This window comes from Bos indicus x Bos taurus, chromosome 11, assembly GCF_003369695.1.
Source record: "Bos indicus x Bos taurus breed Angus x Brahman F1 hybrid chromosome 11, Bos_hybrid_MaternalHap_v2.0, whole genome shotgun sequence".
Classification (NCBI taxonomy): Eukaryota; Metazoa; Chordata; class Mammalia; order Artiodactyla; family Bovidae; genus Bos; species Bos indicus x Bos taurus.
The window spans coordinates 58-25,894 of record NC_040086.1 but is presented as its reverse complement, the minus strand read 5'-3'; the positions used below and the strand labels follow the sequence as shown (position 1 = coordinate 25,894).

At 47.8% G+C, this 25,837-nt stretch overlaps 1 pseudogene; it reads left to right on the top strand.

Moving 5' to 3' along the window:
• Positions 1–1,902: 1,902 nt before the first annotated feature.
• LOC113900675 lies at positions 1,903–2,860 on the top strand (annotated as a pseudogene).
• Positions 2,861–25,837: the final 22,977 nt, after the last annotated feature.

The window sequence follows — 25,837 nt, the reverse complement described above, 5'->3', positions numbered from 1 at the left end:
GATCCCTGTGTCGTGTACAATGTCACGAACCTCATTCCATAGTTCATCAGGCACTCTGTCTATCAGATCTAGGCCCTTAAATCTATTTCTCACTTCCACTGTATAATCATAAATGATTTGATTTAGGTCATACCTGAATGATCTAGTGGTTTTTCCTACTTTCTTCAATTTAAGTCTGAATTTGGCAATAAGGAGTTCATGATCTGAGCCACAATCAGCTCCTGGTCTTGTTTTTTGCTGACTGTATAGAGCTTCTCCATCTTTGGCTGCAAAGAATATAATCAATCTGATTTCGGTGTTGACCATCTGGTGTTGTCCATGTGTAGAGTCTGCTCTTGTGTTGTTGGAATAGGGTGTTTGCTATGACCAGTGCGTTTTCTTGGCAAAACTCTATTAGCCTTTGTCCTGCTTCATTCCGTATTTCAAGGCCAAATTTGCCTGTTACACCAGGTGTTTCTTGACTTCCTACTTTTGCATTCCAGTCCCCTATAATGCAAAGGACATCTTTTTTGGGTGTTAGTTCTAAAAGGTCTTGTAGGTCTTCATAGAACCGTTCAACTTCAGCTTCTTCAGCGTTACTGGTTGGGGCATAGACTTGGATTACTGTGATATTGAATGGTTTGCCTTGGAAATGAACAGAGATCATTCTGTCAGTTTTGAGATTGCATCCAAGTACTGCATTTCGGACTCTTTCGTTGAGCATCATGGCTGCTGCTGCTGCTGCTGCTAAGCCACTTCAGTCGTGTCCGACGCTGTGTGACCCCACAGACAGCAGCCCAACAGGCTCCCCCATCCCTGGGATTCTTCAGGCAAGAACACTGGAGTGGGTATCATGATGGCTACTCCATTTCTACTACTCCATTTCTTCTCAGGGATTCCTGCCCACAGTAGCAGATACAATGGTCATCTGAGTTAAATTCACCCATTCCAGTCCATTTTAGTTCACTGATTCCTAGAATGTCGATGTTCACTCTTGCCATCTCCTGTTTGACCACTTCCAATTTGCCTTGATTCATGGACCTAACATTCCAGGTTCCTATGCAATATTGCTCTTTACAGCATCGGACCTTATTTCTATCACCAGTCACACCCACAACTGGGTGTTGTTTTTGCTTTGGCTCCATCCCTTCATTCTTTCTGGAGTTATTTCTCCACTGATCTCTAGTAGCATATTGGGCACCTACCGACCTGGGGAGTTCCTCTTTCAGTATCCTATCATTTTGCCTTTTCATACTGTTCATGGGGTTCTCAAGGCAAGAATACTGAAGTGGTTTGCCATTCCCTTCTCCAGTGGACCACATTCTTTCAGACCTCTCCACCATGACCCACCCATCTTGGGTTGCCCCACGGGCATGGCTTAGTTTCATTGAGTCAGACAAGGTTGTGGCCCGTGTGATTAGATTGACTAGTTTTCTGTGATTATGGTTTCAGTGTGTCTGCCCTCTGAAGCCCTCTCACAACACCTACCATCTTACTTGGGTTTCTCTCACCTTGGACGTGGGGTATCTCTTCACGGCTGCTCCAGCAAAGCGCAGCTGCTGCTCCTTACCTTGGACGAGGGGTATCTCCTCACCGCCGCCCCTCCTGACCTTGAACATGGAGTAGCTCCTCTCTGCTTTCCTGCACCTGTGCAGCCAGCGCTCCTTGGACGTGGGGTTGCTCCTCTCAGCCACCGCCCCTGGCCTTGGGCTGGGGGGTAGCTCCTCCCAATGGGTTTAATGATAGGTTAAACCAGATAGGTTTAATGATAAATAAAAGTATACTTCTCTGTACTTTTAGAGCACCTGGCATTATAAGTTTGGTTTTTATAAGGAAATGAAAAGTAAGAAGACATATAATCTAGTTTATACACAAAAAACAAGAGTCAGTAAAAATGAAATGACAGTGCCTCTGATTGAATCATTCCCACAGATGAAATATGAAGAGATGGAAGCGGAAGACAACATGTCCACAGTGATACAGTTTGCACTGCTGGGGTTTTCTGACCTTCCAAACCTCCAAGGGTTATTATTTGGGGGTGTTCTCCGTCATTTACATCATTATCTTAACTGGAAATAGTCTCATAATAATACTAACTAGGCTTGACCCTGCACTGCACAAACCCATGTATTTTTTCCTGGCAAATCTTTCCTCCTTGGAAATCTGTTACGTGTCCATCACTCTCCCTAGGATTCTGGTGAACCTTTGGACTCAGGACAGAAGCATTTCTGTGCTGGACTGTGCTGCCCAAATGTGCTTCTTCCTTATCCTCGGAGCCACTGAGTGCTTCCTCCTGGCGGTGATGGCCTATGACCGCTGTGTGGCCGTCTGTGGCCCTCTGCACTATCCCCTGGTCATGACCCCAAAGGTGTGCCTCCAGCTGGCTGTGGGCTCCTGGGTCAGTGGAATCCCAGTGCAGATAGGGCATATGTGCTGGATCTTCTCTCTGTGTTTCTGTCACTCGAAAGAGATTAGCCACTTCTTCTGTGACATTCCCCCCATTCTGAAGCTGGCCTGTGGAGACACTTTTGCACACGCGCTGTCAGTCTATGCAGTAGCTCTGTTGTTTGTTGCTGTACCTTTTATGTTGAACCTTGCCTCTTACAGCAAAATCATTTCCACTATTCTGAGGTTGCCAACAGCCAGAGGGCGAGCCAAAGCCTTCTCCACGTGTTCTCACCTGTTGGTTGTGCTTTTATTCTTTGGATCTGCTACCATTACCTAATTAAGGCCCAAATCCAGACATTCTGCAGGAACTGACAGACTCCTCTCTCTGTTCTACACCATAATGACGCCGATGTTCAATCCCATGATATACAGCCTTCGGAACAAGGATGTGATTGCAGCATTGAGAAAATTGTTACTTAAAAAAGTAGTGTGATGAGTTTATTTTAAAATGCTTTAAATACTGGCCACAGGGTTATCAGAGAAATTTTTAAAGATCTCTACATTTCCCAGTTTAAAAGTTAACCACTTCTTTTTATACTATATTTTCCAGTTCAGTTCAGTTCAGTCGCTCAGTCATGTCTGACTCTTTGTGACCCCATGGACTGCAGCATGCCAGGCCTCCCTGTCCATCACCAATTCTTGGAGTTTGCTCAAACTCATGTCCATTGAGTCAATGATGCCATCCAACTATCTCATTCTCTGTCGTCCCCTTCTCCTCCTGCCTTAAATCTTTCCCAGGATGAGGGCCTTTTCAAATGAGTCAGCTCTTAGCATCAGGTGGCCAAAGTATTGGAGTTTCAGCTTCAGCATCAGTCCTTCCAATGAATATTCAGGGCTGATTTCCTTTAGGATGGACTGGTTGGATCTCCTTGCAGTCCAAGGGACTCTCAGGAGTCTTCTCCAGCACCACACAGATCAGCCTTAATTATTCCTGTATCCCCTCCATCCCCGCCACGTCCTGTCCCTCCAGGTCATCACCTGAGACTGGGCTCCCTGTGCAGTACAGCAACTTCCCACCAGCTATCCATCTCATGCCTGATTGTGTATGTATGTTGATGCTACTTTCTCCATTCATCTCACTCTCTCCCTCCCCCACGGTGTAAGTCCATTTCCTACATCTGAGCTGTGTGATTCCTGCCTGCTCCTCTGCTTGACAATTGCCAGCTGAGCTGTGTGATTCCTGCCTGCTCCTCTGCTTGATTATTGCCAGCTGAGCAGCATGATTCGTCACTGTTGAGCTCCATGATTATTTTCTACTGACTGCGTGATTCGTGCCTGCTCACCTCTTTGATTATTGTCTCCTGAGGTCCCTGTTCGGGCGCCACCTGCCAGGGACCAGCCCCAGCTGATCCAGGGTATTCGAAGGAGAGATGGCCTAGGCGACTATTTATATGCTAGTTAGAGATATAAAGAATAATAGAATGAGGATCGCTCAGTAGGAAAATTCAGTGGAGAAAAGAGACCGAGTAAATTGGTTTACGCGGGAGACCAATTAAACTTCAAGACAAGAAGTTTGCACCACTTACGTAGGCCGCAGGCACCCTCTCGAAGAGCGGAAGGTGCCTCACTCTAGACACCTTCTCGAGTGGGTCTTAGAAGCCCAGGCATAATTATTAAGCGTGGTGGGTTCCGGGCTCCAGTTGGAGACTCAGCTGGAAGTAAAGGGAAGGATGACGTGGGGAGACCAAGCGTTGGTGAGCAAGGTCCGTAGCTTTATTTTCAACAGTGGTTTTTATACCCTAAGTTACACATAAAGGATAATAGGGGATGCAAAGTCAGCAGTCTTTGATTCTTATCAAAAACCAGGGTTTCTTTCCTGCAAATTTATCGTAGACAAATGCTTTAGGTGATTTACATCATCTTCTGGCCAGAAGGCCTACTAACATTTTATGACTCTTGACAAGGACTTGTCAACAAAGTCTTATTTTCTCTAAGAGTAATTATTTTAAGGTTTGGCGCCATCTTCCAAAGAGAAAATTGCATTCCTATAGGGTGGATGTGTAATGGGTTTACAACAAAGGAAAGAATGTATTACCTTAAGGGTCTAAAGTTACTAACACCAAGGCCACTACTTATTTTTTCTACATACCAATTATATTAATTAATACACATTCAAGGATACACTTCAGGGGATGTGAAAACTTGGCAGCAAGCATTGGCTCATCAATGAAATCCTTTACTAGTCTTATTCTGACAGTTTCTAACTCTCTGAGAGGCTCTAAGCTATTTGAATATCTTCAGCTTCCCGTGCCTCTGGAGGCTGGGAGGCTGTAAACAATCATATGCATAGCTGTAGGAGTCCGGGTAAATTTGTCAGGCGAGTTAGAGAGCCATCTGAGGGGTTTGGATTTAAACACTCCTAATTGCCCAGGAACTTTATGAATTGGAGCTGTAAGTTAACTCTTTGACAGAGAGAGCGAGACGGTGGTGGGGGACAGCCCCCAGTAAAATCAGAGGTGAGAGCACAAAGCAATAAAGTAGGCAGACTCTGGTTTTTTGGGGGGTAGATGCTCGAGAATATCCGGGTGGACTCCTGAGGCTCGATCCCGCATTTGCATATGCCGAGCCTCCTTCCTCATGACCTTTGTCCAGAGTGGAATGCCTCACCGGCTACCGGCACATGATCAGTGCATGCTCAGTCACGATATCAGTGCACGATCAGCCACGTGATCAGAGCATGATAGCCACGTTATAAGTGCATGATCATTTACATGATCAGTGCATGCACTGTCACGTGATCAGTGTATGATCATCCACGTGATCAGTGCATGTGCAGTCATGTGATCAGTGCATTATAGCCACGTGATCAGTGCATGTTCAGTCACGTAATCCATGCATGATCAGCCATGTTAACTGTGCCTGAAGAGCCACATGATCAGTGCATGATCATTCACGTGATCAGTGTACGATCAGCTACGTGATCAGTGCATGATAGCCAAGTGATCAGTGCATGATCAGTCACGTGATCACTGCATGTACAGTCACGTTATCAGTGCATGATAGCTACCCGATCAGTGCATGATCAGTCACGTGATCAGTTCATGATCAGTTACGTGATCAGTGCATGATAGCCAGGTGATCAGTGCATTATCAGTCTCATGATCAGTGTATGATCAGCCACAGGATCAGTGCACGATAGCCACGTAATCAGTGCATGATAGCCAGGTGATCAGTGCATGATCAGTCACGTGATAAGTGCATGATAGCCACGTGATCAGTGCATGATAGCCACCTGATCAGTGCATGATGAGTCACGTGATCAGTTCATGATCTGTCACGTGATCAGTGTATGATCATCCACGTGATCAGTGCATGCGTAGTTACGTGATCAGTGCATGATAGCGACGTTATCAGTGCAGGATCAGTCATGTGATCAGTGCATGATCAGTCACGTGAACAGTGCATGATAGCCAGGTGATCAGTGCATGATCAGTGACGGGATCAGTGTAGGATCAGCCACATGAACTGTGCGTGCTCAGTCACCTGATTAGGGCCTGCTGAGCTGCGTGATTCCTGTCTGCTCAGCTGCTTGACAATTGCAAGCTGAGCTGTATGATTCCTGCCTGCTCATCTGCTAGAAAATTGCCAGCTGAACTGAGTGATTCCTGCCTGCTCACCTGCTTGATAATTGCCAGCTGAGCTGCGTGATTCCTGGCTGCTCATCTGCTTGATAATTGCCAGCTGAGCTGCGTGATTCCTGGCTGCTCATCTGCTTGATAATTGCCAGGTGAACTGAGTGATTCCTTCCTGCTCATCTGCTTGATAATTGCCAGCTGAGCTGCGTGATTCCTGGCTGCTCATCTACTTGAATATTGTCAGCGGAGCTGCGTGATTCCTGCCTGCTCATCTGCTTGATAATTGCCAGGTGAACTGAGTGATTCCTGCCTGCTCATCTGCTTGATAATTGCCAGCTGAGCTGCGTGATTCCTGCCTGCTCATCTGCTTGATTATTGCCAGCAGAGCTGCGTGATCCTGCCTTCTAATCTGCTTGATAATTGCCAGCTAAGCTGCGTAATTCCTGCCTGATAATCTGCCTGACAATTGCTAGTTGAGCTGCGTGATTCCTGCCTGCTCATCTGTTTGATAATTGCCAGCTGAGCTGCGTGATTCCTGCCTTCTCATCTGCTTGATTATTGCCAGCTGAGCTGTGTGATCCTGCCTTCTCAACTGCTTGATAATTGCCAGCTAAGCTGCGTGATTCCTGCCTGATAATCTGCTTGACAATTGCTAGCTGAGCTGCGTGATTCTTGCCTGCTCAGCTGCTTGATTATTGCCAGTTGACCAGCATGATTCATCACAGCTGAGCTCCATGATTATTGCCTGCTGATTGGGTGATTCGTGCCTGCTCAGCTCTTTGATTATTGCCTCCTGAGGCACATCATCAGTGAATGAGAGCCACACAATCAGCACATGATCATTCACTTCATCAGTGCCATTCAGTCACGTGATCACTGCATCGTCAGTCACCTGTACAGTTCATGATCAGCCACGTGATCATTGCATGATCAGCCACGTGATCAGTGCATGAGCAATCACGTGATAAGTGCATGATAGCCATGTGATCAGTGCTTGATCAGTCACATGATCAGTGTATGATCATCCAAGTGATAAGTTCATGAGCAGTCACGTGATTTGTGCAAGATCAGCTACGTGATCAGTGCATGATAGCCAGGTGATCAGTGCATGATCAGTCTCCTGATCAGTGTATGATCAGCCACGTGATCAGTGCATGATAGCCACATAATCAGTGCACGATAGCCAGGTGATCAGGGCATGATCAGCCACGTGATCAGTGTATGATCAGTCACGTGATCACTGCATGATCAGCCACCTGAACAGTTCATGATGTCACGTTATCAGGGCCTGCTGAGCTGCGTGATTCCTGTCTACTCAGCTGAGTGACAATTGCCAGCTTAGCTGCGTTATTCCTGCCTGCTCATCTGCTGGATAATTGCTAGCTGATCTGTGTGGTTCCTTCCTGCTCATCTGCTTGATAATTGCCCGGTGATCTGTGTTACTCCTGCCTGCCCATCTGCTTGATTATTGCCAGGTGAGCTGCGTTATTCCTGCCTGCTCAGCTGCTTGATTATTGCCAGCTGAGCAGAATGATTCGTCACAGCTGAGGTCCATGATTATTGCCTGCTGATTGCGTGATTGGTGCCAGCTCAGCTTTTTGATTATTGCCTCCTGAGGCACATCATCAGTGCATGATAGCCAAGTCATCAGCGCATGATCAGTCACATGATCAGCGCAATTCAGACACGTGATCACTGCATGCTCAGATAATTGATGAGTTCATGATCAGCAGCGTGATTAGTGCATCATCAGCCAGGTGATCAGTGTATGATCAGCAACGTGATCAGTGCATGATCAGCTACGTGATCAGTGCATGCACTGTCATTTGATCAGTGCATGATCAGTCAGTGATCAGTGTATGATCAGCCACGTGATCAGTGCATGATAGCCACGTGATCAGTGCATGATAGCCACCTGATCAGTGCATTATCAATCATGTGATCAGTGCATGATCTGTCATGTGATCAGTGCATGCGCAGTCACGTGATCAGTGCATGATAGCTAAGTGATCAGTGCATGATAAGCCACGTGATAAGTGCATGATAGCCACGTGATCAGTGCATAATCAGTTACATGATCAGTGCATGTGCAGTCTAGTGATCAGTGCATGATAGCCAAGTGATAGAGTGCATGATCAGTCAAGTGATCAGTGTTTGATAGCCAGGTAATCAGTGCATGATGAGTCATATGATCAGCGCATGATCAGTAACTTGATCAGTGTATGATCATCCATGTGATCAGTGCATGCACAGTCTTGTGATCAGTGCATGATAGCCACGTAATCAGTGCATGATGAGTCATATGATCAGCGCATGATCAGTAACGTGATGAGTGTATGATCATCCATGTGATCACTGCATGCACAGTCTCGTGATCAGTGCATGATAGCCACGTGATCAGTGCATGATCAGTCACGTGATCAGTGCATGATAGCCACTTGATCAGTGCATGATCAGTCATGTGATCAGTGTATGAACAGTCACGTGATCAGTCCATGATCAGTCACGTGGTCAGTGTATGATCAGCCACGTGAACAGTGCGTGCTGTCACGTGATCAGGGCCTGCTGAGCTGCGTGATTCCTATCTACTCAGCTGCTTAAAAATTCCCAGCTGAGCTGCGTGATTCCTGCCTGCTCCTCTGCTGGGTAATTGCCAGCTGAGCTGCGTGATTCCTGCCTGCTCATCTGCTTGATAATTGCCAGCTGAGCTGCGTGATTCCTGCCAGCTCATCTGCTTGACAATTGCCAGCTGAGCCGTGTGATACCTGCCTGTTAAGCTGCCTGATTATTGCCAGCAGAGCAGCATGATTCGTCACAGCTGAGGTCCCTGATTATTTCCTGCTGATTGCGGGATTCGTGCCTGCTCAGCTCTTTGGTTATTGCCTCCTGAGGCACATCATCAGTGCATGATAGACACGTGATCAGTGCATGATCAGTCACGTGATCAGTGCATGATCTGTCACGTGATCAGTGTATGATATCCACGTGACCAGTGCATCCTCAGTCACGTGATCAGTGCATTATATCTACGTGATGAGTGCATGTTCAGGCATGTGATCAGTGCATAATAGCCACGTGATCAGTGCATGATCAGTCACGTGATCAGTGTAGGTTCAGCCACGTGATCACTGCATGATAGCCACGTGATCTGTGCATGATCAGTCAAGTGATCATTGTATGAGCAGCCACGTGATCAGTGCATGATATCCACGTGATTAGTGCATGATCAGTCACTTGATCAGTGTATGCTGAGCCACATGATCAGTGTACGTTCAGCCACAGGATCAGTGCATGATAGCCCCGTGATAAGGGCAAGATCAGTCAGGTGATCAGAGTATGTTCAGCCACGTGATCAGTGCATGTTAGCCACGTGATCTGTGCATGATCAGGCACGTGATCAGTGTATGCTCAGCCACGTGATCAGTGCATGATCAGCCACGTGAACAGTGCATGCACAGTTACGTGATAAGTGTATGATCAGCTTCGTGATCAGTGCATGATCAGCCACGTGATCAGTGCATGATCAGGCACGTGATCAGTGTATGCTCAGCCACGTGATCAGTGCATGATCAGCAACGTGATCAGTGCATGATCAGCCAAGTGATCAGTGCATGCACAGTCCCGTGGTCAGTGTATGATCAGCTTCGTGATCAGTGCATATTCAGCCACGTGATCAGTGCATGATAGCCAGGTGATCAGTGCATGATAGCCACTTGATCAGTGCATGATAGCCAGGAGATCAGTGCATGATCAGTCACGTGATCAGTGCATGATAGCCACGTGACCAGTGCATGATCAGCCAACTGATCAGTGTATGATAGCCACGAGATCAGTGCATGATCAGTCACGGGATCAGTGCATGATCATTCACGTGAGCAGTGCATGCACAGTCTCGTGATCAGTGCATGATAGCCAACTGACAAATGCATGATCAGCCACGTGATCAGTGCATGTTAGCCACGTGATCAATGCATGATCAGCCACGTGATCAGTGCATGATCAGTCACGTGATCAGTGCATGATCAGGCACGTGATCAGTGCATGATAGCCACGTGATCAGTGCATGATCAGCCAACTGATCAGTGCATGATAGCCACGTGATCAGTGCATGATCAGACACGTCAACAGAGTATGATCATCCAGGTGATCAGGCCAAGGGCCATCACTTGACCAGTGCATGATAGCGACATGATCAGTGCATGCTCATTCACGTGATCAGTGTATGATCAGCCACTTGATCAGTGAATGATAGCCAAGTGATCAGTGCATGATAGCCACGTGATCAGTGCATGATCAGTCACGTGATCAGTGCATGGGCAGTCCCGTGATTAGTGAATGATAGCCACTTGTTCAGTGCATGTTCAGTTACGTGATCAGTGTATGATCAGCCGAGGGATCAGTGCATGATAGCCATGTGATCAGTGCATGATCAGTCACGTGATCAGTGCATGTGCAGTCACCTGATCAGTGCATGATAGCTACGTGATCAGTGCATGTTCAGTCAGGTGACCAGTGCATGATCAGCCACGGGATCAGGGCATGATAGCCACGTGTTCAGTGCATGATCAGTTACATGGTCAGTGCATGCGCAGTCTAGTGATAAGTGCGTGATAGAAAAGTGGTAAGTGCATGAGCAGCCACGTGATCACTGCATGATAGCCACGTGATCTGCGCATGATCAGTCAAGTGATCAGTGTATGATAGCCACGTAATCAGTGCGTGGTCAGTGCATGATAGCCACTTGATCAGTGCATGTTCAGTCATGTTATCAGTGTATGAACAGTCACGTGATCAGTGCAAGATCAGTCATGTGATCAGTGTTTGATCAGCCACCTGAACAGTGCGTGATGTTACGTGATCAGGGCCTGCTGAGCTGGGTGATTCCTGTCTACTCAGCTGAGTGTCAATTGCCAGCTTAGCTGCGTTATTCCTGCCTGCTCATCTGCTGGATAATTGCTAGCTGAGCTGTGTGGTTCCTTCCTGCTCATCTGCTTGATAATTGCCAGCTGATCTGCATTATTCCTGCCTGCCCATCTGCTTGATTATTGTTAGCTGAGCTGCGTTATTCCTCCCTGCTCAGCTGCTTGATTATTGCCAGCTGAGCAGAATGAATCGTCACAGCTGAGGTCCATGATTATGGCCTGCTGATTGCGTGATTCGTGCCTGCTCAGCTCTTTGATTATTGCCTCCTGAGGCACATCATCAGTGCATGATCGTCACGTGATCAGCACATGATCAGTCACATGATCAGCGCCATTCAGACACGTGATCACTGCATGCTCAGCCACTCGATCACTTCATGATCAGCAGCGTGATTAGTGCATCATCAGCCACGTGATCAGTGCATGATCAGCCACGTGATCAGTGTATGATAAGCTCCGTGATCAGTGCTTGCGCTGTCATTTGATCAGTGCATGATCAGTCATGGGATCAGTGTATGATCAGCCACGTGATCAGTGCAGGATAGCCACGTGATCAGTGCATGATAGCTAAGTGAACAGTGCATGATCAGCCACGTGATCAGTGCATGATCAGTCACGTGATCAGTGTATGATCAGCCAGGTGAACAGTGCGTGCTCACTCACATGATCAGGGCCTGCTGAGCTGCGTGATTCCTGTCTGCTCATCTGCTTGGCAATTGCCAGCTGAGCTGCATGATTCCTCCCTGTCATCTGCTTGACAATTGCCAGCTGTGCTGCATAATTGCTGCCTGATCAGCTGCTTGATTATTGCCATCTGAGCAGCATGATTCGTCAGAGCTGAGCTCCATGATTATTGCCTGCTGATTGTGTGATTCGTGCCTACTCAGCTCTTTAATTATTGCCTCCAGAGCCACATGATCAGTGTATGATAGCAAATATGATCAGCGCATGATCAGTCACATGTTCAGCGCCATTCAGTCACGTGATCTCTACATGAGAGTCAAGGGATCAGTCCATGCTCAGTCATGGTATCAGTGCGTGATCAGCCACGTGATCAGTGCCTGCACATTCCCGTAATCAGCCCCTCTCAGTCACGTGATCACTGCATGATAAACATGTGATCAGTGCGTGATCAGCCACGCGATCAGTGCATGACCACTCATGTGATCAATGGCATGATAGCCACGTGATCAGTGAATGATAGCAATGTGATCAGTGAATGATCAGTCACGAGGTCAGTGTATGATCAGCCACGTAATCAGTGCATGATACCCAAGTGATAAGTGCATGATTAGTCACGTGATCAGTGCATGATCAGCCGAGTGATCAGTGCACGATAGCCACGTGATCAGTGCATGATCAGCCACGTGAGCAGTGCATCCCCAGTCACGTGATCAGTGCATAATAGCCACGTGATCAGTGCATGAGCAGTTACGTGATCAGTGTAGGATCAGCCGCGTGATCACTGCATGATAGCCACGTGATCTGTGTATGATCAGTCAAGTGATCATTGTATGATCAGCCACGTGATAAGTGCATGGTAGCCTGTGATCAGTGCATGATCAGTCACGTGATCAGTGTATGATGAGCCACGTGATCAGTGTAGGTTCAGCCACGTGATCAGTGCATGATAGCCACATGATCAGTGTGATCATCCACGTGATCAGTGAATGACCAGTCACGTGATCAGTGTATGATGAGCCACATGATCAGTGTACGTTCAGCCACGTGATCAGTGCATGATAGCCCCATGATAAGGGCAAGATCAGTCAGGTGATCAGAGTATGATCAGCCACGGGATCAGTGCATGTTAGCCACGTGAACAGTGCATGCACAGTTACGTAATCAGTATATGATCAGCTTCGTGATCAGTGCATGATCAGCCACGTGATCAGTGCATGATCAGGCACGTGATCAGTGTATGTTCAGCCACGTGATCAGTGCATGATCAGCCAAGTGATCAGTGCATGATCATTCACGTGATCAGTGCATGATAGCCAGGTGATCAGTGCATGATAGCCACGTGGTCAGTGCATGATAGCCACGAGATCAGTGCATGATCAGTCACGTGATCAGTGCATGATCATTCACGTGATCAGTGCATGATAGCCATGTGACCAGTGCATGATCAGCCAACTGATCAGTGCATGATAGCCACGAGATCAGTGCATGATCAGTCACGTGATCAGTGCATGATCATTCACGTGAGCAGTGCATGCACAGTCTCGTGATCAGTGCATGATAGCCAACTGACAAATGCATGATCAGCCACGTGATCAATGCATGTTAGCCACGTGATCAATGCATGATCAGTCACGTGATCAGTGCATCATCAGCCACGTGATCAGTGCATTATAGCCACGTGATCAGTGCATGATCAGCCAACTGATCAGTGCCTGATAGCCACGTGATCAGTGCATGATAGCCACCTGATCAGTGCATGATAGCCACGTGATCAGTGCATGATCAGTCACGGGATCAGTGCATGATCAGACACGTCAACAGAGTATGATCATCCACGTCATCAGGCCATGCGCAGTCACTCGACCAGTGTATGATAGCGACATGATCAGTGCATGCTCATTCACGTGATCAGTGTATGATCATCCATGTGATCTCTGCATGCGGAGTCATGTGATCAGTGCATGATAGCCACGTGATCAGTGCATGATCAGTTATGTGATCAGTGCATGCGCAGTCACGTGATCATTGCATGATAGCCACGTGATAAGTTCATGATCTGTTAGGTGATCAGTGCATGCACAGTCACGTGATCAATGCATGATAGCCACGTAATCAGTGCATGATAACCACGTGGTCAGTGCATGATAGCCACTTGATCAGTGCATGATCAGTCATGTTATCAGTGTATGAACAGTCACGTGATCAGTGCAAGATCAGTCATGTGATCAGTGTTTGATCAGCCACCTGAACAGTGCATGATGTTACGTGATCAGGGCCTGCTGAGCTGGGTGATTCCTGTCTACTCAGCTGAGTGTCAATTGCCAGCTTAGCTGCGTTATTCCTGCCTGCTCATCTGCTGGATAATTGCTAGCTGAGCTGTGTGGTTCCTTCCTGCTCATCTGCTTGATAATTGCCAGCTGATCTGCGTTATTCCTGCCTGCCCATCTGCTTGATTATTGCTAGCTGAGCTGCGTTATTCCTCCCTGCTCAGCTGCTTGATTATTGCCATCTGAGCAGCATGATTCGTCAGAGCTGAGCTCCATGATTATTGCCTGCTGATTGTGTGATTCGTGCCTACTCAGCTCTTTAATTATTGCCTCCAGAGCCACATGATCAGTGTATGATAGCAAACATGTTCAGCGCATGATCAGTCACATGTTCAGCGCCATTCAGTCACGTGATCACTACATGATAGTCAAGGGATCAGTCCATGCTCAGTCATGGTATCAGTGCATGATCAGCCACGTGATCAGTGTATGACCAGTCACGTGATCAATGGCATGATAGCCACGTGATCAGTGAATGATAGCAACGTGAGCAGTGCATGATCAGTCACGTGGTCAGTGTATGATCAGCCACGTGAACAGTGCGTGCTGTCACGTGATCAGGGCCTGCTGAGCTGCGTGATTCCTATCTACTCAGCTGCTCAAAAATTCCCAGCTGAGCTGCGTGATTCCTGCCTCCTCATTTGCTGGGTAATTGCCAGCTGAGCTGCGTGATTCCTGCCTGCTCATCTGCTTGATAATTGCCAGCTGAGCTGCGTGATTCCTGCCAGCTCATCTGCTTGACAATTGCCAGCTGAGTCGTGTGATACCTGCCTGTTAAGCTGCTTGATTATTGCCAGCTGAGCAGCATGATTCGTCACAGCTGAGGTCCCTGATTATTGCCTGCTGATTGCGGGATTTATGCCTGCTCAGCTCTTTGATTATTGCCTCCTGAGGCACATCATCAGTGCATGATAGACACGTGATCAGTGCATGATCAGTCACGTGATCAGTGTATGATCTGTCACGTGATCGTGTATGATATCCACGTGAGCAGTGCATCCCCAGTCACGTGATGAGTGCATTATATCTACGTGATCAGTGCATGTTCAGGCATGTGATCAGTGCATAATAGCCACGTGATCAGTGCATGATCAGTCACGTGATCAGTGTAGGTTCAGCCGCATGATCACTGAATGATAGCCACGTGATCTGTGCATGATCAGTCAAGTGATCATTGTATGATCAGCCACGTGATCAGTGCATGATAGCCATGTGATCAGTGCATGATCAGTCACGTGATCAGTGTATGATGAGCCACATGATCAGTGTACGTTCAGCCACGTGATCAGTGCATGATAGCCCCGTGATAAGGGCATGATCAGTCAGGTGATCAGTGCATGATCAGTCTCGGGATCATTGCATGATCATTCACGTGAGCAGTGCATGCACAGTCTCGTGATCAGAGCATGATAGCCAACTGACAAATGCATGATCAGCCACGTGATCAGTGCATGTTAGCCACGTGATCAATGCATGGTCAGCCACATGATCAGTGCATGATCAGTCACGTGATCAGTGCATCATCAGCCACGTGATCAGTGCATGATCAGCCAACTGATCAGTGCATGATAGCGACGTGATCAGTGCATGATCAGTCACGTGATCAGTGCATGAACAGCCACCTGATCAGTGAATGATAGCCACCTGATCAGTGCATGATAGCCACGTGATCAGTGCATGATCAGTCAAGGAATCAGTGTATGATCAGCCACGTCAACAGAGTATGATCATCCACGTCATCAGGCCATGCGCAGTCACTTGATCAGTGCATGATCAGCCACGGGATCAGTGCATGATAGCCCCGTGAAAAGTGCATGAACAGTCACGTGATCAGAGTATGATCAGTCACGTGATCAGTGCATGTTAGCCACGTGATCAGTGCTTGAGAGCCACCTGATCAGTGCAGGATCAGTCACGTGATCAGTGCATGATCAGCCACGTGATTAGTGCATGATCAGCCACGAGATCAGTGCATGATCATCCCCGTGATCAGTGCATGCGCAGTCACGTGATCAGTGAATGATAGCCACGTGATCAGTGCATGATCAGTCACGTGATCAGTGCATGATCAGCCACGTGATTAGTGCATGATCAGCCTCGAGATCTGTGCATGATCATCCACGTGATCAGTGCATGGACAGTCACGTGATCAGTGAATGATAGCCACGTGATCAGTGCATGATCAGTCACGTGATCAGTGTATGATCAGCCAGGTGAACAGTGCGTGCTCACTCACATGATCAGGGCCTGCTGAGCTGCGTGATTCCTGCCAGCTCATCTGCTTGACAATTGCCAGCTGAGCCGTGTGATACCTGCCTGTTAAGCTGCTTGATTATTGCCAGCTGAGCAGCATGATTCGTCACAGCTGAGGTCCCTGATTATTGCCTGCTGAATGCGGGATTTATGCCTGCTCAGCTCTTTGATTATTGCCTCCTGAGGCACATCATCAGTGCATGATAGACACGTGATCAGTGCATGATCAGTCACGTGATCAGTGTATGATCTGTCACGTGATCAGTGTATGATATCCACGTGAGCAGTGCATCCCCAGTCACGTGATGAGTGCATTATATCTACGTGATCAGTGCATGTTCAGGCATGTGATCAGTGCATAATAGCCACGTGATCAGTGCATGATCAGTCACGTGATCAGTGTAGGTTCAGCCGCGTGATCAATGAATGATAGCCACGTGATCACTGAATGATAGCCACGTGATCTGTGCATGATCAGTCAAGTGATCATTGTATGATCAGCCACGTGATCAGTGTATGATGAGCCACATGATCAGTGTACGTTCAGCCACGTGATCAGTGCATGATAGCCCCGTGATAAGGGCATGATCAGTCAGGTGATCAGAGTATGATCAGCAACGTGATCAGTGCATGTTAGCCACGTGATCTGTGCATGATCAGGCACGTGATCAGTGTTTGCTTAGCCACGTGATCAGTGCATGGTCAGCCACGTGAACAGTGCATGCACAGTTACGTAATCAGTATATAATCAGCTTTGTGATCAGTGCATGATCAGCCACGTGATCAGTGCATGATCAGGCACGTGATCAGTGTATGCTCAGCCACATGATCAGTACATGATCAGCCAAGTGATCAGTGAATGCACAGTCCTGTGGTCAGTGTATGATCAGCTTCGTGATCAGTGCATATTCAGCCACGTGATCAGTGCATGATAGCCAGGTGATCAGTGCATGATAGCCAGGTGATCAGTGCATGATAGCCACGAGATCAGTGCATGATCAGTCACGTAAACAGTGCATGATCATTCACGTGATCAGTGCATGATAGCCACGTGACCATTGCATGATCAGCCAACTGATCAGTGCATGAGAGCCATGAGATCAGTGAATGATCATTCACGTTAGCAGTGCATGCACAGTCTCCTGATCATTGCATGATAGCCAACTGACAAATTCATGATCAGCCACATGATCAGTACATGATAGCTAAGTGATCAGTGCATGATCAGCCACGTGATCAGTGCATGATAGCAACGTGATCAGTGCATGATAGCCACCTGATCAGTGCATGATAAGTCACGTGATCATTGCATGATCTTTCATGTGATCAGTGCATGCCCAGTAACGTGATCAGTGTATGATAGCTACGTGATCAGTGCATGATAGCCACGTGATCAGTGCATGATAGCCACCTGATCAGTTCATGTTCAGTCAGGTGATCAGTGCATGATCTGTCATGTGATGAGTGCATGCCCAGTAACGTGATCAGTGTATGATAGCTACATGATCAGTGCATGACCAGCCACGTGATCAGGGAATGATGGCCACATGATCGGTGCATGTTAGCCACGTGATCAGTGCATGATCAGTCACGTGATCAGTGCATGATCAGTCACGTGATCAGTGTATGATCAGCCACATGATCAGTGTACATTCAGCCATGTGATCAGTGCATGATAGCCCCGAGATAAGTGCATGATCAGTCAGGTGATCAGAGTATGATCAGCCACATGATCATTGCATGTTAGCCACGTGATCAGTGCATGAGAGCGACCTGATCAGTGCATGATCAGCTACGTGATTAGTGCATGATCAGCCACGAGATCAGTGCATGATCATCCACGTGATCAGTGCATGCGCAGTCACGGGATCAGTGAATGATAGCCACGTGATCAGTGCATGATCAGTCACGTGATCAGTGTATGAACAGCCACGTGAACAGTGCGTGTTCACTCACATGATCAGGGCCTGCTGAGCTGCGTGATTCCTGTCTGCTCATCTGCTTGACAATTGCCAGCTGAGCTGCATGATTCCTCCCTGTCATCTGCTTGACAATTGCCAGCTGTGCTGCGTAATTCCTGCCTGCTCAGCTGCTTGATTATTGCCATCTGAGCAGCATGATTCGTCAGAGCTGAGCTCCATGATTATTGCCTGCTGATTGTGTGATTCGTGCCTACTCAGTTCTTTAATTATTGCCTCCAGAGCCACATGATCAGTGTATGATAGCAAACATGATCAGCGCATGATCAGTCACATGTTCAGCGCCTTTCAGTCACGTGATCACTACATGATAGTCAAATGATCAGTCCATGCTCAGTCATGGTATCAGTGCGTGATCAGCCACGTGATCAGTGCCTGCACATTCCCGTAATCAGCGCCTCTGAGTCACGTGATCACTGCATGATAAACATCTGATCAGTGCGTGATCAGCCACGTGATCAGTGCATGACCAGTCACGTGATCAATGGCACGATAGCCTCGTGATCAGTGAATGATAGCAACGTGATCAGTGCATGATCAGTCACGAGGTCAGTGTATGATCAGCCACGTGATCAGTGCATGATACCCAAGTGATAAGTGCATGATCAGTCAAGTGATCAGTGCATGATCAGCCACGGGATCAGTGTATGATGAGCCACGTGATCAGTGCATGATAGCAACGTGATCAGTGCATGAGAGCCAGGTGAGCAGTGCATGATCAGTCACGTGATCAGTGTATGATCAGCCACGTGATCAGTGCATGATAGCAACGTGATCAGTGCATGAGAGCCACGTGATCAGTGCATGATGAATCAGGTGATCAGTGCATGATCATTCACGTGATCAGAGTATGATCAGCCACGTGATCAGTGCAGGATCAGTCACGTGATCAGTGCATGCTCAACCACGTGATTAGTGCATGATCAGCCACGAGATCAGTGCATGATCATCCCCGTGATCAGTGCATGCGCAGTCACCTGATCAGTGAATGATAGCCACGTGATCAGTGCATGATCAGTCACGTGATCCGTGCATGATAGCCACGTGATTAGTGCATTCGCAGTCAGTGAATGATAGCCACGTGATCAGTGCATGATCAGTCACGTGATCAGTGTATGATCAGCCACGTGAACAGTGCGTGCTGTCACGTGATCAGGGCCTGCTCAGCTGCGTGATTTCTATCTACTCAGCTGCTTAAAAATTCCCAGCTGAGCTGCGTGATTCCTGCCTGCTCATCTGCTGGGTAATTGCCAGCTGAGCTGCGTGATTCCTGCCTGCTCATCTGCTTGATAATTGCCAGCTGAGCTGCGTGATTCCTGCCAGCTCATCTGCTTGACAATTGCCAGCTGAGCCGTGTGATACCTGCCTGTTAAGCTGCTTGATTATTGCCAGCTGAGCAGCATGATTCGTCACAGCTGAGGTCCCTGATTATTGCCTGCTGAATGCGGGATTTATGCCTGCTCAGCTCTTTGATTATTGCCTCCTGAGGCACATCATCAGTGCATGATAGACACGTGATCAGTGCATGATCAGTCACGTGATCAGTGCATGATCTGTCACATGATCAGTGTATGATATCCACGTGAGCAGTGCATCCCCAGTCACGTGATGAGTGCATTATATCTACGTGATGAGTGCATGTTCAGGCATGTGATCAGTGCATAATAGCCATGTGATCAGTGCATGATCAGTCACGTGATCAGTGTAGGTTCAGCCGCGTGATCACTGAATGATAGCCACATGATCTGTGCATGATCAGTCAAGTGATCATTGTATGATCAGCCACGTGATCAGTGCATGATAGCCAGGTGATCAGTGCATGATAGCCACGTGATCAGTGCATGATAGCCACGAGATCAGTGCATGATCAGTCACGTGATCAGTGCATGATCAGTCAGGTGATCAGAGTATGATCAGCCACGTGATCAGTGCATGTTAGCCACGTGATCTGTGCATGATCAGGCACGTGATCAGTGTTTGCTCAGCCACGTGATCAGTGCATGGTCAGCCACGTGAACAGTGCATGCACAGTTACGTAATCAGTATATGATCAGCTTCGTGATCAGTGCATGATCAGCCACGTGATCAGTGCATGATCAGGCACGTGATCAGTGTATGCTCAGCCACGTGATCAGTGCATGATTAGCAACGTGATCAGTGCATGATCAGCCAAGTGATCAGTGCATGCACAGTCCCGTGGTCAGTGTATGATCAGCTTCGTGATCAGTGCATATTCAGCCACGTGATCAGTGCATGATAGCCAGGTGATCAGTGCATGATAGCCACGAGATCAGTGCATGATCAGTCACATGATCAGTGCATGATCATTCACGTGATCAGTGCATGATAGCCAGGTGATCAGTGCATGATAGCCATGAGATCAGTGCATGATCAGCCACGTGATCAGTGCATGATCAGCCACGTGACCAGTGCATCCCCAGTCACGTGATCAGTGCATTATATCTACATGATCAGTGCATGTTCAGGCACGTGATCAGTGCATAATAGCCACGTGATCAGTGCATGATCAGTCACGTGATCAGTGTATGATCAGCCACGTGATCAGTGCATGATAGCCACGTGATCAGTGCATGATAGCCACCTGATCAGTGCATTATCAATCATGTGATCAGTGCATGATCTGTCATGTGATCAGTGCATGCGCAGTCACGTGATCAGTGCATGATAGCTAAGTGATCAGTGCATGATAAGCCACGTGATAAGTGCATGATAGCCACGTGATCAGTGCATAATCAGTTACATGATCAGTGCATGTGCAGTCTAGTGATCAGTGCATGATAGCCAAGTGAAGAGGTGCATGATCAGTCAAGTGATCAGTGTTTGATAGCCAGGTAATCAGTGCATGATGAGTCATATGATCAGCGCATGATCAGTAACTTGATCAGTGTATGATCATCCATGTGATCAGTGCATGCACAGTCTTGTGATCAGTGCATGATAGCCACGTAATCAGTGCATGATGAGTCATATGATCAGCGCATGATCAGTAACGTGATGAGTGTATGATCATCCATGTGATCACTGCATGCACAGTCTCGTGATCAGTGCATGATAGCCACGTGATCAGTGCATGATCAGTCACGTGATCAGTGCATGATAGCCACTTGATCAGTGCATGATCAGTCATGTGATCAGTGTATGAACAGTCACGTGATCAGTCCATGATCAGTCACGTGGTCAGTGTATGATCAGCCACGTGAACAGTGCGTGCTGTCACGTGATCAGGGCCTGCTGAGCTGCGTGATTCCTATCTACTCAGCTGCTTAAAAATTCCCAGCTGAGCTGCGTGATTCCTGCCTGCTCCTCTGCTGGGTAATTGCCAGCTGAGCTGCGTGATTCCTGCCTGCTCATCTGCTTGATAATTGCCAGCTGAGCTGCGTGATTCCTGCCAGCTCATCTGCTTGACAATTGCCAGCTGAGCCGTGTGATACCTGCCTGTTAAGCTGCCTGATTATTGCCAGCAGAGCAGCATGATTCGTCACAGCTGAGGTCCCTGATTATTTCCTGCTGATTGCGGGATTCGTGCCTGCTCAGCTCTTTGGTTATTGCCTCCTGAGGCACATCATCAGTGCATGATAGACACGTGATCAGTGCATGATCAGTCACGTGATCAGTGCATGATCTGTCACGTGATCAGTGTATGATATCCACGTGACCAGTGCATCCTCAGTCACGTGATCAGTGCATTATATCTACGTGATGAGTGCATGTTCAGGCATGTGATCAGTGCATAATAGCCACGTGATCAGTGCATGATCAGTCACGTGATCAGTGTAGGTTCAGCCACGTGATCACTGCATGATAGCCACGTGATCTGTGCATGATCAGTCAAGTGATCATTGTATGAGCAGCCACGTGATCAGTGCATGATATCCACGTGATTAGTGCATGATCAGTCACTTGATCAGTGTATGCTGAGCCACATGATCAGTGTACGTTCAGCCACAGGATCAGTGCATGATAGCCCCGTGATAAGGGCAAGATCAGTCAGGTGATCAGAGTATGTTCAGCCACGTGATCAGTGCATGTTAGCCACGTGATCTGTGCATGATCAGGCACGTGATCAGTGTATGCTCAGCCACGTGATCAGTGCATGATCAGCCACGTGAACAGTGCATGCACAGTTACGTGATAAGTGTATGATCAGCTTCGTGATCAGTGCATGATCAGCCACGTGATCAGTGCATGATCAGGCACGTGATCAGTGTATGCTCAGCCACGTGATCAGTGCATGATCAGCAACGTGATCAGTGCATGATCAGCCAAGTGATCAGTGCATGCACAGTCCCGTGGTCAGTGTATGATCAGCTTCGTGATCAGTGCATATTCAGCCACGTGATCAGTGCATGATAGCCAGGTGATCAGTGCATGATAGCCACTTGATCAGTGCATGATAGCCAGGAGATCAGTGCATGATCAGTCACGTGATCAGTGCATGATAGCCACGTGACCAGTGCATGATCAGCCAACTGATCAGTGTATGATAGCCACGAGATCAGTGCATGATCAGTCACGGGATCAGTGCATGATCATTCACGTGAGCAGTGCATGCACAGTCTCGTGATCAGTGCATGATAGCCAACTGACAAATGCATGATCAGCCACGTGATCAGTGCATGTTAGCCACGTGATCAATGCATGATCAGCCACGTGATCAGTGCATGATCAGTCACGTGATCAGTGCATGATCAGGCACGTGATCAGTGCATGATAGCCACGTGATCAGTGCATGATCAGCCAACTGATCAGTGCATGATAGCCACGTGATCAGTGCATGATCAGACACGTCAACAGAGTATGATCATCCAGGTGATCAGGCCAAGGGCCATCACTTGACCAGTGCATGATAGCGACATGATCAGTGCATGCTCATTCACGTGATCAGTGTATGATCAGCCACTTGATCAGTGAATGATAGCCAAGTGATCAGTGCATGATAGCCACGTGATCAGTGCATGATCAGTCACGTGATCAGTGCATGGGCAGTCCCGTGATTAGTGAATGATAGCCACTTGTTCAGTGCATGTTCAGTTACGTGATCAGTGTATGATCAGCCGAGGGATCAGTGCATGATAGCCATGTGATCAGTGCATGATCAGTCACGTGATCAGTGCATGTGCAGTCACCTGATCAGTGCATGATAGCTACGTGATCAGTGCATGTTCAGTCAGGTGACCAGTGCATGATCAGCCACGGGATCAGGGCATGATAGCCACGTGTTCAGTGCATGATCAGTTACATGGTCAGTGCATGCGCAGTCTAGTGATAAGTGCGTGATAGAAAAGTGGTAAGTGCATGAGCAGCCACGTGATCACTGCATGATAGCCACGTGATCTGCGCATGATCAGTCAAGTGATCAGTGTATGATAGCCACGTAATCAGTGCGTGGTCAGTGCATGATAGCCACTTGATCAGTGCATGTTCAGTCATGTTATCAGTGTATGAACAGTCACGTGATCAGTGCAAGATCAGTCATGTGATCAGTGTTTGATCAGCCACCTGAACAGTGCGTGATGTTACGTGATCAGGGCCTGCTGAGCTGGGTGATTCCTGTCTACTCAGCTGAGTGTCAATTGCCAGCTTAGCTGCGTTATTCCTGCCTGCTCATCTGCTGGATAATTGCTAGCTGAGCTGTGTGGTTCCTTCCTGCTCATCTGCTTGATAATTGCCAGCTGATCTGCATTATTCCTGCCTGCCCATCTGCTTGATTATTGTTAGCTGAGCTGCGTTATTCCTCCCTGCTCAGCTGCTTGATTATTGCCAGCTGAGCAGAATGAATCGTCACAGCTGAGGTCCATGATTATGGCCTGCTGATTGCGTGATTCGTGCCTGCTCAGCTCTTTGATTATTGCCTCCTGAGGCACATCATCAGTGCATGATCGTCACGTGATCAGCACATGATCAGTCACATGATCAGCGCCATTCAGACACGTGATCACTGCATGCTCAGCCACTCGATCACTTCATGATCAGCAGCGTGATTAGTGCATCATCAGCCACGTGATCAGTGCATGATCAGCCACGTGATCAGTGTATGATAAGCTCCGTGATCAGTGCTTGCGCTGTCATTTGATCAGTGCATGATCAGTCATGGGATCAGTGTATGATCAGCCACGTGATCAGTGCAGGATAGCCACGTGATCAGTGCATGATAGCTAAGTGAACAGTGCATGATCAGCCACGTGATCAGTGCATGATCAGTCACGTGATCAGTGTATGATCAGCCAGGTGAACAGTGCGTGCTCACTCACATGATCAGGGCCTGCTGAGCTGCGTGATTCCTGTCTGCTCATCTGCTTGGCAATTGCCAGCTGAGCTGCATGATTCCTCCCTGTCATCTGCTTGACAATTGCCAGCTGTGCTGCATAATTGCTGCCTGATCAGCTGCTTGATTATTGCCATCTGAGCAGCATGATTCGTCAGAGCTGAGCTCCATGATTATTGCCTGCTGATTGTGTGATTCGTGCCTACTCAGCTCTTTAATTATTGCCTCCAGAGCCACATGATCAGTGTATGATAGCAAATATGATCAGCGCATGATCAGTCACATGTTCAGCGCCATTCAGTCACGTGATCTCTACATGAGAGTCAAGGGATCAGTCCATGCTCAGTCATGGTATCAGTGCGTGATCAGCCACGTGATCAGTGCCTGCACATTCCCGTAATCAGCCCCTCTCAGTCACGTGATCACTGCATGATAAACATGTGATCAGTGCGTGATCAGCCACGCGATCAGTGCATGACCACTCATGTGATCAATGGCATGATAGCCACGTGATCAGTGAATGATAGCAATGTGATCAGTGAATGATCAGTCACGAGGTCAGTGTATGATCAGCCACGTAATCAGTGCATGATACCCAAGTGATAAGTGCATGATTAGTCACGTGATCAGTGCATGATCAGCCGAGTGATCAGTGCACGATAGCCACGTGATCAGTGCATGATCAGCCACGTGAGCAGTGCATCCCCAGTCACGTGATCAGTGCATAATAGCCACGTGATCAGTGCATGAGCAGTTACGTGATCAGTGTAGGATCAGCCGCGTGATCACTGCATGATAGCCACGTGATCTGTGTATGATCAGTCAAGTGATCATTGTATGATCAGCCACGTGATAAGTGCATGGTAGCCTGTGATCAGTGCATGATCAGTCACGTGATCAGTGTATGATGAGCCACGTGATCAGTGTAGGTTCAGCCACGTGATCAGTGCATGATAGCCACATGATCAGTGTGATCATCCACGTGATCAGTGAATGACCAGTCACGTGATCAGTGTTATGATGAGCCACATGATCAGTGTACGTTCAGCCACGTGATCAGTGCATGATAGCCCCATGATAAGGGCAAGATCAGTCAGGTGATCAGAGTATGATCAGCCACGGGATCAGTGCATGTTAGCCACGTGAACAGTGCATGCACAGTTACGTAATCAGTATATGAGCAGCTTCGTGATCAGTGCATGATCAGCCACGTGATCAGTGCATGATCAGGCACGTGATCAGTGTATGTTCAGCCACGTGATCAGTGCATGATCAGCCAAGTGAATCAGTGCATGATCATTCACGTGATCAGTGCATGATAGCCAGGTGATCAGTGCATGAATAGCCACGTGGTCAGTGCATGATAGCCACGAGATCAGTGCAT